The following is an 18,893-nucleotide window of genomic DNA, read 5'->3' on the forward strand; positions in this document are numbered from 1 at the left end:
GGACATAAATGTAATAGACTAATGACTGACCTGTATAGGAGGAGCCAGGGACATAAATGTAATAGACAAATGACTGACCTGTATAGGAGGAGCCGGGGACATAAATGTAATAGGCTAATGACTGACCTTTATAGGAGGAGCCGGGGACATAAATGTAATAGACTAATGACTGACCTGTATAGGAGGAACCGGGGATATAAATGTAATAGACTAATGACTGACCTGTATAGGAGGAGCCGGGGATATAAATGTAATAGACTAATGACTGACCTGTATAGGGGGAGCCGGGGACATAAATGTAATAGACTAATGACTGACCTGTATAGGAGGAGCCGGGGACATAAATGTAATATTCTAATGACTGACCTGTATAGGGGGAGCCGGGGACATAAATGTAATAGACTAATGACTGACCTGTATAGGAGGAGCCGGGGATATAAATGTAATAGACTAATGACTGACCTGTATAGGAGGAGCCGGGGATATAAATGTAATAGACTAATGACTGACCTGTATAGGAGGAGTCGGGGATATAAATGTGATAGACTAATGACTGACCTGTATAGGAGGAGCCGGGGATATAAATGTAATAGACTAATGACTGACCTTTATAGGAGGAGCCGGGGATATAAATGTGATAGACTAATGACTGACCTGTATAGGAGGAGCCGGGGATATAAATGTAATAGACTAATGACTGACCTGTATAGGAGGAGCCGGGGATATAAATGTAATAGACTAATGACTGACCTGTATAGGGGGAGCCGGGGACATAAATGTAATAGACTAATGACTGACCTGTATAGGAGGAGCCGGGGACATAAATGTAATAGAATAATGACTGACCTGTATAGGAGGAGCCGGGGATATAAATGTAATAGGCTAATGACTGACCTGTATAGGGGGAGCCGGGGACATAAATGTAATAGACTAATGACTGACCTGTATAGGAGGAGCCGGGGATATAAATGTAATAGACTAATGACTGACCTGTATAGGAGGAGCCGGGGATATAAATGTAATAGACTAATGACTGACCTGTATAGGGGGAGCCGGGGACATAAATGTAATATAGTAATGACTGACCTGTATAGGAGGAGCCGGGGATATAAATGTAATAGACTAATGACTGACCTGTATAGGGGGAGCCGGGGATATAAATGTAATAGACTAATGACTGACCTGTATAGGGGGAGCCGGGGACATAAATGTAATATAGTAATGACTGACCTGTATAGGAGGAGCCGGGGACATAAATGTAATAGACTAATGACTGACCTGTATAGGGGGAGCCGGGGACATAAATGTAATAGACTAATGACTGACCTGTATAGGAGGAGCCGGGGACATAAATGTAATAGACTAATGACTGACCTGTATAGGGGGAGCCGGGGACATAAATGTAATAGACTAATGACTGACCTGTATAGGAGGAGCCAGGGACATAAATGTAATAGACAAATGACTGACCTGTATAGGAGGAGCCGGGGACATAAATGTAATAGGCTAATGACTGACCTTTATAGGAGGAGCCGGGGACATAAATGTAATAGACTAATGACTGACCTGTATAGGAGGAACCGGGGATATAAATGTAATAGACTAATGACTGACCTGTATAGGAGGAGCCGGGGACATAAATGTAATAGACTAATGACTGACCTGTATAGGGGGAGCCGGGGACATAAATGTAATAGACTAATGACTGACCTGTATAGGGGGAGCCGGGGATATAAATGTAATAGACTAATGACTGACCTGTATAGGGGGAGCCGGGGACATAAATGTAATATACTAATGACTGACCTGTATAGGAGGAGCCGGGGACATAAATGTAATAGACTAATGACTGACCTGTATAGGAGGAGCCGGGGACATAAATGTAATAGACTAATGACTGACCTGTATAGGAGGAGCCGGGGACATAAATGTAATAGACTAAAGACTGACCTGTATAGGAGGAGCCGGGGACATAAATGTAATGAACTAATGACTGACCTGTATAGGAGGAGCCGGGGACATAAATGTATTATACTAATGACTGACCTGTATAGGGGGAGCCGGGGACATAAATGTAATAGACTAATGACTGACCTGTATAGGGGGAGCCGGGGATATAAATGTAATAGACTAATGACTGACCTGTATAGGAGGAGCCGGGGATATAAATGTAATAGACTAATGACTGACCTGTATAGGAGGAGCCGGGGATATAAATGTAATAGACTAATGACTGACCTGTATAGGGGGAGCCGGGGATATAAATGTAATAGACTAATGACTGACCTGTATAGGAGGAGCCGGGGACATAAATGTAATAGACTAATGACTGACCTGTATAGGGGGATCCGGGGACATAAATGTAATAGACTAATGACTGACCTGTATAGGAGGAGCCGGGGACATAAATGTATTATACTAATGACTGACCTGTATAGGAGGAGCCGGGGACATAAATGTAATAGACTAAAGACTGACCTGTATAGGAGGAGCCGGGGACATAAATGTAATGAACTAATGACTGACCTGTATAGGAGGAGCCGGGGACATAAATGTATTATACTAATGACTGACCTGTATAGGAGGAGCCGGGGACATAAATGTAATAGACTAAAGACTGACCTGTATAGGAGGAGCCGGGGACATAAATGTAATGAACTAATGACTGACCTGTATAGGAGGAGCCGGGGACATAAATGTAATAGACTAATGACTGACCTGTATAGGGGGAGCCGGGGATATAAATGTAATATACTAATGACTGACCTGTATAGGAGGAGCCGGGGACATAAATGTAATAGACTAATGACTGACCTGTATAGGGGGAGCCGGGGATATAAATGTAATATACTAATGACTGACCTGTATAGGGGGAGCCGGGGACATAAATGTAATATACTAATGACTGACCTGTATAGGAGGAGCCGGGGACATAAATGTATTATACTAATGACTGACCTGTATAGGGGGAGCCGGGGACATAAATGTAATAGACTAATGACTGACCTGTATAGGGGGAGCCGGGGATATAAATGTAATATACTAATGACTGACCTTTATAGGAGGAGCCGGGGATATAAATGTAATAGACTAATGACTGACCTGTATAGGGGGAGCCGGGGACATAAATGTAATAGACTAATGACTGACCTGTATAGGAGGAGCCGGGGATATTAATGTAATAGAATAATGACTGACCTGTATAGGAGGAGCCGGGGATATAAATGTAATAGACTAATGACTGACCTGTATAGGGGGAGCCGGGGACATAAATGTAATAGACTAATGACTGATCTGTATAGGGGGAGCCGGGGACATAAATGTAATAGACTAATGACTGACCTGTATAGGGGGAGCCGGGGATATAAATGTAATAGACTAATGACTGACCTGTATAGGAGGAGCCGGGGACATAAATGTAATAGGCTAATGACTGACCTGTATAGGGGGAGCCGGGGATATAAATGTAATAGACTAATGGCTGACCTGTATAGGAGGAGCCGGGGACATAAATGTAATAGACTAATGACTGACCTGTATAGGAGGAGCCGGGGATATAAATGTAATAGACTAATGACTGACCTGTATAGGAGGAGCCGGGGACATAAATGTAATAGACTAATGACTGACCTGTATAGGAGGAGCCGGGGATATAAATGTAATAGACTAATGACTGACCTGTATAGGAGGAGCCGGGGATATAAATGTAATAGACTAATGACTGACCTGTATAGGAGGAGCCGGGGATATAAATGTAATAGACTAATGACTGACCTGTATAGGAGGAGCCGGGGATATAAATGTAATAGACTAATGACTGACCTGTATAGGGGGAGCCGGGGACATAAATGTAATAGACTAATGACTGACCTGTATAGGAGGAGCCAGGGATATAAATGTAATAGACTAATGACTGACCTGTATAGGAGGAGCCGGGGACATAAATGTAATAGACTAATGACTGACCTGTATAGGAGGAGCCGGGGACATAAATGTAATATACTAATGACTGACCTGTATAGGAGGAGCCGGGGACATAAATGTAATAGACTAATGACTGACCTGTATAGGGGGAGCCGGGGATATAAATGTAATAGACTAATGACTGACCTGTATAGGAGGAGCCGGGAACATAAATGTAATAGACTAATGACTGACCTGTATAGGGGGAGCCGGGGACATAAATGTAATATACTAATGACTGACCTGTATAGGAGGAGCCGGGGACATAAATGTAATAGACTAATGACTGACCTGTATAGGGGGAGCCGGGGATATAAATGTAATAGACTAATGACTGACCTGTATAGGGGGAGCCGGGGATATAAATGTAATAGACTAATGACTGACCTGTATAGGAGGAGCCGGGGACATAAATGTAATAGGCTAATGACTGACCTGTATAGGGGGAGCCGGGGATATAAATGTAATAGACTAATGACTGACCTGTATAGGAGGAGCCGGGGATATAAATGTAATAGACTAATGACTGACCTGTATAGGGGGAGCCGGGGATATAAATGTAATAGACTAATGACTGACCTGTATAGGAGGAGCCGGGGACATAAATGTAATAGACTAATGACTGACCTGTATAGGGGGAGCCGGGGACATAAATGTAATAGAATAATGACTGACCTGTATAGGAGGAGCTGGGGACATAAATGTAATAGACTAATGACTGACCTGTATAGGAGGAGCCAAGGACATAAATGTAATAGACTAATGACTGACCTGTATAGGAGGAGCCGGGGATATAAATGTAATAGACTAATGACTGACCTGTATAGGAGGAGCCAAGGACATAAATGTAATAGGCTAATGACTGACCTGTATAGGAGGAGCCGGGGACATAAATGTAATAGACTAATGACTGACCTGTATAGGAGGAGCCGGGGACATAAATGTAATAGACTAATGACTGACCTGTATAGGAGGAGCCAAGGACATAAATGTAATAGACTAATGACTGACCTGTATAGGAGGAGCCGGGGACATAAATGTAATAGACTAATGACTGACCTGTATAGGGGGAGCCGGGGACATAAATGTAATAGACTAATGACTGACCTGTATAGGAGGAGCCGGGGACATAAATGTAATAGACTAATGACTGACCTGTATAGGAGGAGCCGGGGATATAAATGTAATAGACTAATGACTGACTTGTATAGGAGGAGCCGGGGATATAAATGTAATAGACTAATGACTGACCTGTATAGGGGGAGCCGGGGACATAAATGTAATAGACTAATGACCGACCTGTATAGGGGGAGCCGGGGACATAAATGTAATAGACTAATGACCGACCTGTATAGGAAGAGCCGGGGACATAAATGTAATAGACTATTAACTGACCTGTATAGGAGGAGCCGAGGATATAAATGTAATAGACTAATGACTGACCTCTATAGGGGGAGCCGGGGGACATAAATGTAATAGACTAATGACTGACCTTTATAGGAGGAGCCGGGGATATAAATGTAATAGACTAATGACTGACCTGTATAGGAGGAGCCGGGGATATAAATGTAATAGACTAATGACTGACCTGTATAGGGGGAGCCGGGGGCATAAATGTAATAGACTAATGACTAACCTGTATAGGGGGAGCCGGGGACATAAATGTAATAGACTAATGACTGACCTGTATAGGAGGAGCCGGGGACATAAATGTAATAGGCTAATGACTGACCTGTATAGGGGGAGCCGGGGATATAAATGTAATAGACTAATGACTGACCTGTATAGGGGGAGCCGGGGGCATAAATGTAATAGACTAATGACTAACCTGTATAGGGGGAGCCGGGGACATAAATGTAATAGACTAATGACTGACCTGTATAGGAGGAGCCGGGGACATAAATGTAATAGACTAATGACTGACCTGTATAGGAGGAGCCGGGGATATAAATGTAATAGACTAATGACTGACCTGTATAGGGGGAGCCGGGGACATAAATGTAATAGACTAATGACTGACCTGTATAGGAGGAGCCGGGGACATAAATGTAATAGACTAATGACTGACCTGTATAGGGGGAGCCGGGGACATAAATGTAATAGACTAATGACTATCCTGTATAGGGGGAGCCGGGGACATAAATGTAATAGACTAATGACTGACCTGTATAGGAGGAGCCGGGGACATAAATGTAATAGACTAATGACTGACCTGTATAGGGGGAGCCGGGGACATAAATGTAATAGACTAATGACTGACCTGTATAGGAGGAGCCGGGGACATAAATGTAATAGACTAATGACTGACCTGTATAGGGGGAGCCGGGGACATAAATGTAATAGACTAATGACTGACCTGTATAGGAGGAGCCGGGGATATAAATGTAATAGACTAATGACTGACCTGTATAGGGGGAGCCGGGGGCATAAATGTAATAGACTAATGACTGACCTGTATAGGGGGAGCCGGGGATATAAATGTAATAGACTAATGACTGACCTGTATAGGGGGAGCCGGGGACATAAATGTAATAGACTAATGACTGACCTGTATAGGGGGAGCCGGGGACATAAATGTAATAGACTAATGACTGACCTGTATAGGAGAAGCCGGGGACATAAATGTAATAGACTAATGACTGACCTGTATAGGGGGAGCCGGGGATATAAATGTAATAGACTAATGACTGACCTGTATAGGGGGAGCCGGGGACATAAATGTAATAGACTAATGACTGACCTGTATAGGAGGAGCCGGGGATATAAATGTAATAGACTAATGACTGACCTGTATAGGAGAAGCCGGGGACATAAATGTAATAGACTAATGACTGACCTGTATAGGGGGAGCCGGGGATATAAATGTAATAGACTAATGACTGACCTGTATAGGGGGAGCCGGGGATATAAATGTAATAGACTAATGACTGACCTGTATAGGAGGAGCCGGGGGCATAAATGTAATAGACTAATGACTGACCTGTATAGGAGGAGCCGGGGACATAAATGTAACAGACTAATGACTGACCTGTATAGGAGGATCCGGGGATATAAATGTAATAGACTAATGACTGACCTGTATAGGGGGAGCCGGGGACATAAATGTAATAGACTAATGACTGACCTGTATAGGAGGAGCTGGGGACATAAATGTAATAGGCTAATGACTGACCTGTATAGGGGAAGCCGGGGATATAAATGTAATAGACTAATGACTGACCTGTATAGGGGGAGCCGGGGACATAAATGTAATAGGCTAATGACTGACCTGTATAGGGGGAGCCGGGGATATAAATGTAATAGACTAATGACTGACCTGTATAGGGGGAGCCGGGGACATAAATGTAATAGACTAATGACTGACCTGTATAGGAGGAGCCGGGGATATAAATGTAATAGACTAATGACTGACCTGTATAGGAGGAGCCGGGGATATAAATGTAATAGACTAATGACTGACCTGTATAGGGGGAGCCGGGGACATAAATGTAATAGACTAATGACTGACCTGTATAGGAGGAGCCGGGGACATAAATGTAATAGACTAATGACTGACCTGTATAGGAGGAGCCGGGGATATAAATGTAATAGACTAATGACGGACCTGTATAGGGGGAGCCGGGGACATAAATGTAATAGACTAATGACTGACCTGTATAGGGGGAGCCGGGGACATAAATGTAATAGGCTAATGACGGACCTGTATAGGGGGAGCCGGGGACATAAATGTAATAGGCTAATGACGGACCTGTATAGGGGGAGCCGGGGACATAAATGTAATAGACTAATGACTGACCTGTATAGGGGGAGCCGGGGATATAAATGTAATAGACTAATGACTGACCTGTATAGGAGGAGCCGGGGACATAAATGTAATAGACTAATGACTGACCTGTATAGGGGGAGCCGGGGACATAAATGTAATATACTAATGACTGACCTGTATAGGAGGAGCCGGGGACATAAATGTAATAGACTAATGACTGACCTGTATAGGAGGAGCCGGGGACATAAATGTAATAGACTAATGACTGACCTGTATAGGAGGAGCCGGGGACATAAATGTAATAGACTAATGACTGACCTGTATAGGAGGAGCCAAGGACATAAATGTAATAGACTAATGACTGACCTGTATAGGAGGAGCCGGGGATATAAATGTAATAGACTAATGACTGACCTGTATAGGGGGAGCCAGGGATATAAATGTAATAGACTAATGACTGACCTGTATAGGAGGAGCCGGGGACATAAATGTAATAGACTAATGACTGACCTGTATAGGGGGAGCCGGGGACATAAATGTAATATACTAATGACTGACCTGTATAGGAGGAGCCGGGGACATAAATGTAATAGACTAATGACTGACCTGTATAGGGGGAGCCGGGGATATAAATGTAATAGACTAATGACTGACCTGTATAGGAGGAGCCGGGGACATAAATGTAATAGACTAATGACTGACCTGTATAGGGGGAGCCGGGGACATAAATGTAATATACTAATGACTGACCTGTATAGGAGGAGCCGGGGACATAAATGTAATAGACTAATGACTGACCTGTATAGGAGGAGCCGGGGATATAAATGTAATAGACTAATGACTGACCTGTATAGGAGGAGCCGGGGACATAAATGTAATAGAATAATGACTGACCTGTATAGGAGGAGCCGGGGACATAAATGTAATAGACTAATGACTGACCTGTATAGGAGGAGCCGGGGACATAAATGTAATAGACTAATGACTGACCTGTATAGGAGGAGCCAAGGACATAAATGTAATAGACTAATGACTGACCTGTATAGGAGGAGCCGGGGATATAAATGTAATAGACTAATGACTGACCTGTATAGGGGGAGCCGGGGACATAAATGTAATAGACTAATGACTGACCTGTATAGGAGGAGCCGGGGACATAAATGTAATAGACTAATGACTGACCTGTATAGGAGGAGCCGGGGATATAAATGTAATAGACTAATGACTGACTTGTATAGGGGGAGCCGGGGACATAAATGTAATAGACTAATGACCGACCTGTATAGGGGGAGCCGGGGACATAAATGTAATAGACTAATGACTGACCTGTATAGGAGGAGCCGGGGACATAAATGTAATAGACTATTAACTGACCTGTATAGGAGGAGCCGAGGATATAAATGTAATAGACTAATGACTGACCTCTATAGGGGGAGCCGGGGGACATAAATGTAATAGACTAATGACTGACCTTTATAGGAGGAGCCGGGGATATAAATGTAATAGACTAATGACTGACCTGTATAGGAGGAGCCGGGGACATAAATGTAATAGACTAATGACTGACCTGTATAGGGGGAGCCGGGGATATAAATGTAATAGGCTAATGACTGACCTGTATAGGAGGAGCCGGGGATATAAATGTAATAGACTAATGACTGACCTGTATAGGGGGAGCCGGGGACATAAATGTAATAGGCTAATGACTGACCTGTATAGGAGGAGCCGGGGATATAAATGTAATAGACTAATGACTGACCTGTATAGGGGGAGCCGGGGACATAAATGTAATAGGCTAATGACTGACCTGTATAGGAGGAGCCGGGGATATAAATGTAATAGACTAATGACTGACCTGTATAGGGGGAGCCGGGGACATAAATGTAATAGACTAATGACTGACCTGTATAGGAGGAGCCGGGGGCATAAATGTAATAGACTAATGACTAACCTGTATAGGGGGAGCCGGGGACATAAATGTAATAGACTAATGACTGACCTGTATAGGGGGAGCCGGGGACATAAATGTAATAGACTAATGATTGACCTGTATAGGGGGAGCCGGGGACATAAATGTAATATACTAATGACTGACCTGTATAGGAGGAGCCGGGGATATAAATGTAATAGACTAATGACTGACCTGTATAGGGGGAGCCGGGGGCATAAATGTAATAGACTAATGACTGACCTGTATAGGGGGAGCCGGGGACATAAATGTAATAGACTAATGACTGACCTGTATAGGGGGAGCCGGGGACATAAATGTAATAGACTAATGACTGACCTGTATAGGAGGAGCCGGGGATATAAATGTAATAGACTAATGACGGACCTCTATAGGAGGAGCCGGGGACATAAATGTAATAGACTAATGACTAACCTGTATAGGGGGAGCCGGGGACATAAATGTAATAGACTAATGACTGACCTGTATAGGAGGAGCCGGGGATATAAATGTAATAGACTAATGACTGACCTGTATAGGAGAAGCCGGGGACATAAATGTAATAGACTAATGACTGACCTGTATAGGGGGAGCCGGGGATATAAATGTAATAGACTAATGACTGACCTGTATAGGAGGAGCCGGGGACATAAATGTAATAGACTAATGACTGACCTGTATAGGAGGAGCCGGGGACATAAATGTAATAGACTAATGACTGACCTGTATAGGAGGATCCGGGGATATAAATGTAATAGACTAATGACTGACCTGTATAGGGGGAGCCGGGGACATAAATGTAATAGACTAATGACTGACCTGTATAGGAGGAGCTGGGGACATAAATGTAATAGGCTAATGACTGACCTGTATAGGGGAAGCCGGGGATATAAATGTAATAGACTAATGACTGACCTGTATAGGGGGAGCCGGGGACATAAATGTAATAGGCTAATGACTGACCTGTATAGGGGGAGCCGGGGATATAAATGTAATAGACTAATGACTGACCTGTATAGGAGGAGCCGGGGATATAAATGTAATAGACTAATGACGGACCTGTATAGGAGGAGCCGGGGACATAAATGTAATAGACTAATGACGGACCTGTATAGGGGGAGCCGGGGACATAAATGTAATAGACTAATGACTGACCTGTATAGGGGGAGCCGGGGACATAAATGTAATAGACTAATGACGGACCTGTATAGGAGGAGCCGGGGATATAAATGTAATAGACTAATGACGGACCTGTATAGGGGGAGCCGGGGACATAAATGTAATAGACTAATGACTGACCTGTATAGGGGGAGCCGGGGACATAAATGTAATAGACTAATGACTGACCTGTATAGGGGGAGCCGGGGATATAAATGTAATAGACTAATGACTGACCTGTATAGGAGGAGCCGGGGATATAAATGTAATAGACTAATGACTGACCTGAATAGGGGGAGCCGGGGATATAAATGTAATAGACTAATGACTGACCTGTATAGGAGGAGCCGGGGATATAAATGTAATAGACTAATGACTGACCTGTATAGGAGGAGCCGGGGATATAAATGTAATAGACTAATGACTGACCTGAATAGGGGGAGCCGGGGATATAAATGTAATAGACTAATGACTGACCTGTATAGGAGGAGCCGGGGATATAAATGTAATAGGCTAATGACTGACCTGTATAGGAGGAGCCGGGGATATAAATGTAATAGACTAATGACTGACCTGTATAGGAGGAGCCGGGGACATAAATGTAATAGACTAATGACTGACCTGTATAGGGGGAGCCGGGGACATAAATGTAATAGACTAATGACTGACCTGTATAGGGGGAGCCTGGGACATAAATGTAATAGACTAATGACTGACCTGTATAGGAGGAGCCGGGGATATAAATGTAATAGACTAATGACTGACCTGTATAGGGGGAGCCGGGGACATAAATGTAATAGACTAATGACTGACCTGTATAGGAGGAGCCTGGGACATAAATGTAATAGACTAATGACTGACCTGTATAGGGGGAGCCGGGGATATAAATGTAATAGACTAATGACTGACCTGTATAGGAGGAGCCTGGGACATAAATGTAATAGACTAATGACTGACCTGTATAGGAGGAGCCGGGGACATAAATGTAATAGACTAATGACTGACCTGTATAGGAGGAGCCGGGGATATAAATGTAATAGACTAATGACTGACCTGTATAGGAGGAGCCTGGGACATAAATGTAATAGACTAATGACTGACCTGTATAGGAGGAGCCGGGGACATAAATGTAATAGACTAATGACTGACCTGTATAGGAGGAGCCGGGGATATAAATGTAATATAGTAATGACTGTCCTGTATAGGGGGAGCCGGGGATATAAATGTAATAGACTAATGACTGACCTGTATAGGAGGAGCCGGGGATATAAATGTAATAGACTAATGACTGACCTGTATAGGAGGAGCCGGGGATATAAATGTAATAGACTAATGACTGACCTGTATAGAGGGAGCCGGGGATATAAATATAATAGACTAATGACTGACCTGTATAGGAGGAGCCGGGGACATAAATGTAATAGACTAATGACTGACCTGTATAGGGGGAGCCGGGGATATAAATGTAATAGACTAATGACTGACCTGTATAGGAGGAGCCGGGGATATAAATGTAATAGACTAATGACTGACCTGTATAGGGGGAGCCGGGGACATAAATGTAATAGACTAATGACTGACCTGTATAGGAGGAGCCGGGGATATAAATGTAATAGACTAATGACTGACCTGTATAGGAGGAGCCGGGGATATAAATGTAATAGACTAATGACTGACCTGTATAGGGGGAGCCGGGGACATAAATGTAATAGACTAATGACTGACCTGTATAGGAGGAGCCGGGGATATAAATGTAATAGACTAATGACTGACCTGTATAGGAGGAGCCGGGGACATAAATGTAATAGACTAATGACTGACCTGTATAGGAGGAGCCGGGGACATAAATGTAATAGACTAATGACTGACCTGTATAGGAGGAGCCGGGGACATAAATGTAATAGACTAATGACTGACCTGTATAGGGGGAGCCGGGGACATAAATGTAATAGACTAATGACTGACCTGTATAGGAGGAGCCGGGGACATAAATGTAATAGACTAATGACTGACCTGTATAGGAGGAGCCGGGGATATAAATGTAATAGACTAATGACTGACCTGTATAGGAGGAGCCGGGGACATAAATGTAATAAGCTAATGACTGACCTGTATAGGAGGAGCCGGGGACATAAATGTAATAGACTAATGACTGACCTGTATAGGGAGAGCCGGGGACATAAATGTAATAGACTAATGACTGACCTGTATAGGGGGAGCCGGGGATATAAATGTAATAGACTAATGACTGACCTGTATAGGAGGAGCCGGGGACATAAATGTAATAGGCTAATGACTGACCTGTATAGGAGGAGCCGGGGATATAAATGTAATATACTAATGACTGACCTGTATAGGGGGAGCCGGGGACATAAATATAATAGACTAATGACTGACCTGTATAGGGGGAGCCGGGGACATAAATGTAATAGACTAATGACTGACCTGTATAGGGGGAGCCGGGGATATAAATGTAATAGACTAATGACTGACCTGTATAGGAGGAGTCGGGGATATAAATGTAATAGACTAATGACTGACCTGTATAGGGGGAGCCAGGGACATAAATGTAATAGACTAATGACTGACCTGTATAGGGGGAGCCGGGGATATAAATGTAATAGACTAATGACTGACCTGTATAGGAGGAGTCGGGGATATAAATGTAATAGACTAATGAATGACCTGTATAGGAGGAGCCGGGGACATAAATGTAATAGACTAATGACTGACCTGTATAGGGGGAGCCGAGGACATAAATGTAATAGACTAATGACTGACCTGTATAGGGGGAGCCGGGGACATAAATGTAATAGACTAATGACTGACCTGTATAGGGGGAGCCGGGGATATAAATGTAATAGACTAATGACTGACCTGTATAGGAGGAGTCGGGGATATAAATGTAATAGACTAATGACTGACCTGTATAGGGGGAGCCGGGGACATAAATGTAATAGACTAATGACTGACCTTTATAGGAGGAGCCGGGGATATAAATGTAATAGACTAATGACTGACCTGTATAGGAGGAGCCGGGGACATAAATGTAATAAGCTAATGACTGACCTGTATAGGAGGAGCCGGGGACATAAATGTAATAGACTAATGACTGACCTGTATAGGGGAAGCCGGGGATATAAATGTAATAGACTAATGACTGACCTGTATAGGGGGAGCCGGGGACATAAATGTAATAGACTAATGACTGACCTGTATAGGAGGAGCCGGGGATATAAATGTAATAGACTAATGACTGACCTGTATAGGAGGAGCCGGGGATATAAATGTAATATACTAATGACTGACCTGTATAGGGGGAGCCGGGGACATAAATATAATAGACTAATGACTGACCTGTATAGGGGGAGCCGGGGACATAAATGTAATAGACTAATGACTGACCTGTATAGGGGGAGCCGGGGATATAAATGTAATAGACTAATGACTGACCTGTATAGGAGGAGTCGGGGATATAAATGTAATAGACTAATGACTGACCTGTATAGGGGGAGCCAGGGACATAAATGTAATAGACTAATGACTGACCTGTATAGGGGGAGCCGGGGATATAAATGTAATAGACTAATGACTGACCTGTATAGGAGGAGTCGGGGATATAAATGTAATAGACTAATGAATGACCTGTATAGGGGGAGCCGGGGATATAAATGTAATAGACTAATGACTGACCTGTATAGGAGGAGCCGGGGACATAAATGTAATAGACTAATGACTGACCTGTATAGGGGGAGCCGAGGACATAAATGTAATAGACTAATGACTGACCTGTATAGGGGGAGCCGGGGACATAAATGTAATAGACTAATGACTGACCTGTATAGGGGGAGCCGGGGATATAAATGTAATAGACTAATGACTGACCTGTATAGGAGGAGCCGGGGACATAAATGTAATAGACTAATGACTGACCTGTATAGGGGGAGCCGGGGATATAAATGTAATAGACTAATGACTGACCTGTATAGGGGGAGCCGGGGACATAAATGTAATAGACTAATGACTGACCTTTATAGGAGGAGCCGGGGATATAAATGTAATAGACTAATGACTGACCTGTATAGGAGGAGCCGGGGACATAAATGTAATAAGCTAATGACTGACCTGTATAGGAGGAGCCGGGGACATAAATGTAATAGACTAATGACTGACCTGTATAGGGGAAGCCGGGGATATAAATGTAATAGACTAATGACTGACCTGTATAGGGGGAGCCGGGGACATAAATGTAATAGACTAATGACTGACCTGTATAGGAGGAGCCGGGGATATAAATGTAATAGACTAATGACTGACCTGTATAGGAGGAGCCGGGGATATAAATGTAATAGACTAATGACTGACCTGTATAGGGGGAGCCGGGGATATAAATGTAATAGACTAATGACTGACCTGTATAGGGAGAGCCGGGGACATAAATGTAATAGACTAATGACTGACCTGTATAGGAGGAGCCGGGGATATAAATGTAATAGGCTAATGACTGACCTGTATAGGGGGAGCCGGGGATATAAATGTAATAGACTAATGACTGACCTGTATAGGGGGAGCCGGGGACATAAATGTAATAGACTAATGACTGACCTGTATAGGAGGAGCCGGGGATATAAATGTAATATACTAATGACTGACCTGTATAGGGGGAGCCGGGGACATAAATGTAATAGACTAATAACTGACCTGTATAGGGGGAGCCGGGGATATAAATGTAATAGATTAATGACTGACCTGTATAGGAGGAGCCGGGGATATAAATGTAATAGACTAATGACTGACCTGTATAGGGGGAGCCGGGGACATAAATGTAATAGACTATTAACTGACCTGTATAGGAGGAGCCGGGGATATAAATGTAATAGATTAATGACTGACCTGTATAGGAGGAGCCGGGGATATAAATGTAATAGACTAATGACTGACCTGTATAGGGGGAGCCGGGGATATAAATGTAATAGACTAATGACTGACCTGTATAGGAGGAGCCGGGGACATAAATGTAATAGACTAATGACTGACCTGTATAGGAGGAGCCGGGGATATAAATGTAATAGACTAATGACTGACCTGTATAGGGGGAGCCGGGGACATAAATGTAATAGACTAATGACTGACCTGTATAGGGGGAGCCGGAGACATAAATGTAATAGACTAATGACTGACCTGTATAGGAGGAGCCGGGGACATAAATGTAATAGACTAATGACTGACCTGTATAGGAGGAGCCGGGGACATAAATGTAATATACTAATGACTGACCTGTATAGGGGGAGCCAGGGATATAAATGTAATATAGTAATGACTGTCCTGTATAGGGGGAGCCGGGGATATAAATGTAATAGACTAATGACTGACCTGTATAGGGGGAGCCGGGGATATAAACGTAATAGACTAATGACTGACCTGTATAGGAGGAGCCGGGGATATAAATGTAATAGACTAATGACTGACCTGTATAGGGGGAGCCAGGGATATAAATGTAATATAGTAATGACTGTCCTGTATAGGGGGAGCCGGGGATATAAACGTAATAGACTAATGACTGACCTGTATAGGAGGAGCCGGGGATATAAATGTAATAGACTAATGACTGACCTGTATAGGGGGAGCCAGGGATATAAATGTAATATAGTAATGACTGTCCTGTATAGGGGGAGCCGGGGATATAAATGTAATAGACTAATGACTGACCTGTATAGGGGGAGCCGGGGACATAAATGTAATAGAATAATGACTGACCTGTATAGGGGGAGCCGGGGACATAAATGTAATAGACTAATGACTGACCTGTATAGGAGGAGCCGGGGATATAAATGTAATAGACTAATGACTGACCTGTATAGGGGGAGCCGGGGACATAAATGTAATAGACTAATGACTGACCTGTATAGGAGGAGCCGGGGATATAAATGTAATATAGTAATGACTGTCCTGTATAGGGGGAGCCGGGGATATAAAAGTAATAGACTAATGACTGACCTGTATAGGGGGAGCCGGGGACATAAATGTAATATACTAATGACTGACCTGTATAGGAGGAGCCGGGGACATAAATGTAATAGACTAATGACTGACCTGTATAGGAGGAGCCGGGGACATAAATGTAATATACTAATGACTGACCTGTATAGGAGGAGCCAGGGATATAAATGTAATAGACTAATGACTGACCTGTATAGGAGGAGCCGGGGACATAAATGTAATATACTAATGACTGACCTGTATAGGGGGAGCCGGGGACATAAATGTAATATACTAATGACTGACCTGTATAGGAGGAGCCGGGGACATAAATGTAATATACTAATGACTGACCTGTATAGGAGGAGCCGGGGATATAAATGTAATAGACTAATGACTGACCTGTATAGGGGGAGCCGGGGACATAAATGTAATAGACTAATGACTGACCTGTATAGGAGGAGCCGGGGACATAAATGTAATATACTAATGACTGACCTGTATAGGAGGAGCCGGGGATATAAATGTAATAGACTAATGACTGACCTGTATAGGGGGAGCCGGGGACATAAATGTAATAGACTAATGACTGACCTGTATAGGAGGAGCCGGGGACATAAATGTAATAGACTAATGACTGACCTGTATAGGAGGAGCCGGGGATATAAATGTAATAGACTAATGACTGACCTGTATAGGAGGAGCCAGGGATATAAATGTAATATAGTAATGACTGTCCTGTATAGGGGGATCCGGGGACATAAATGTAATAGACTAATGACTGACCTGTATAGGAGGAGCCGGGGACATAAATGTAATAGACTAATGACTGACCTGTATAGGAGGAGCCGGGGACATAAATGTAATAGACTAATGACTGACCTGTATAGGAGGAGCCGGGGATATAAATGTAATAGACTAATGACTGACCTGTATAGGAGGAGCCAGGGATATAAATGTAATATAGTAATGACTGTCCTGTATAGGGGGATCCGGGGACATAAATGTAATAGACCAATGACTGACCTGTATAGGAGGAGCCGGGGATATAAATGTAATAGACTAATGACTGACCTGTATAGGAGGAGCCAGGGATATAAATGTAATATAGTAATGACTGTCCTGTATAGGGGGATCCGGGGACATAAATGTAATAGACTAATGACTGACCTGTATAGGAGGAGCCGGGGATATAAATGTAATATAGTAATGACTGTCCTGTATAGGGGGAGCCGGGGATATAAATGTAATAGACTAATGACTGACCTGTATAGGAGGAGCCGGGGATATAAATGTAATAGACTAATGACTGACCTGTATAGGAGGAGCCGGGGATATAAATGTAATAGACTAATGACTGACCTGTATAGAGGGAGCCGGGGATATAAATGTAATAGACTAATGACTGACCTGTATAGGAGGAGCCGGGGACATAAATGTAATAGACTAATGACTGACCTGTATAGGAGGAGCCGGGGACATAAATGTAATAGACTAATGACTGACCTGTATAGGGGGAGCCGGGGACATAAATGTAATAGACTAATGACTGACCTGTATAGGAGGAGCCGGGGATATAAATGTAATAGACTAATGACTGACCTGTATAGGGGGAGCCGGGGACATAAATGTAATAGACTAATGACTGACCTGTATAGGAGGAGCCGGGGACATAAATGTAATAGACTAATGACTGACCTGTATAGGAGGAGCCGGGGATATAAATGTAATAGACTAATGACTGACCTGTATAGGGGGAGCCGGGGACATAAATGTAATAGACTAATGACTGACCTGTATAGGAGGAGCCGGGGATATAAATGTAATAGACTAATGACTGACCTGTATAGGAGGAGCCGGGGACATAAATGTAATAAGCTAATGACTGACCTGTATAGGAGGAGCCGGGGACATAAATGTAATAAGCTAATGACTGACCTGTATAGGGAGAGCCGGGGACATAAATGTAATAGACTAATGACTGACCTGTATAGGAGGAGCCGGGGATATAAATGTAATAGGCTAATGACTGACCTGTATAGGGGGAGCCGGGGACATAAATGTAATAGACTAATGACT

The sequence above is a fragment of the Anomaloglossus baeobatrachus genome, chromosome 1 (assembly GCF_048569485.1).
Source record: "Anomaloglossus baeobatrachus isolate aAnoBae1 chromosome 1, aAnoBae1.hap1, whole genome shotgun sequence".
In the NCBI taxonomy this organism is placed as follows: Eukaryota; Metazoa; Chordata; class Amphibia; order Anura; family Aromobatidae; genus Anomaloglossus; species Anomaloglossus baeobatrachus.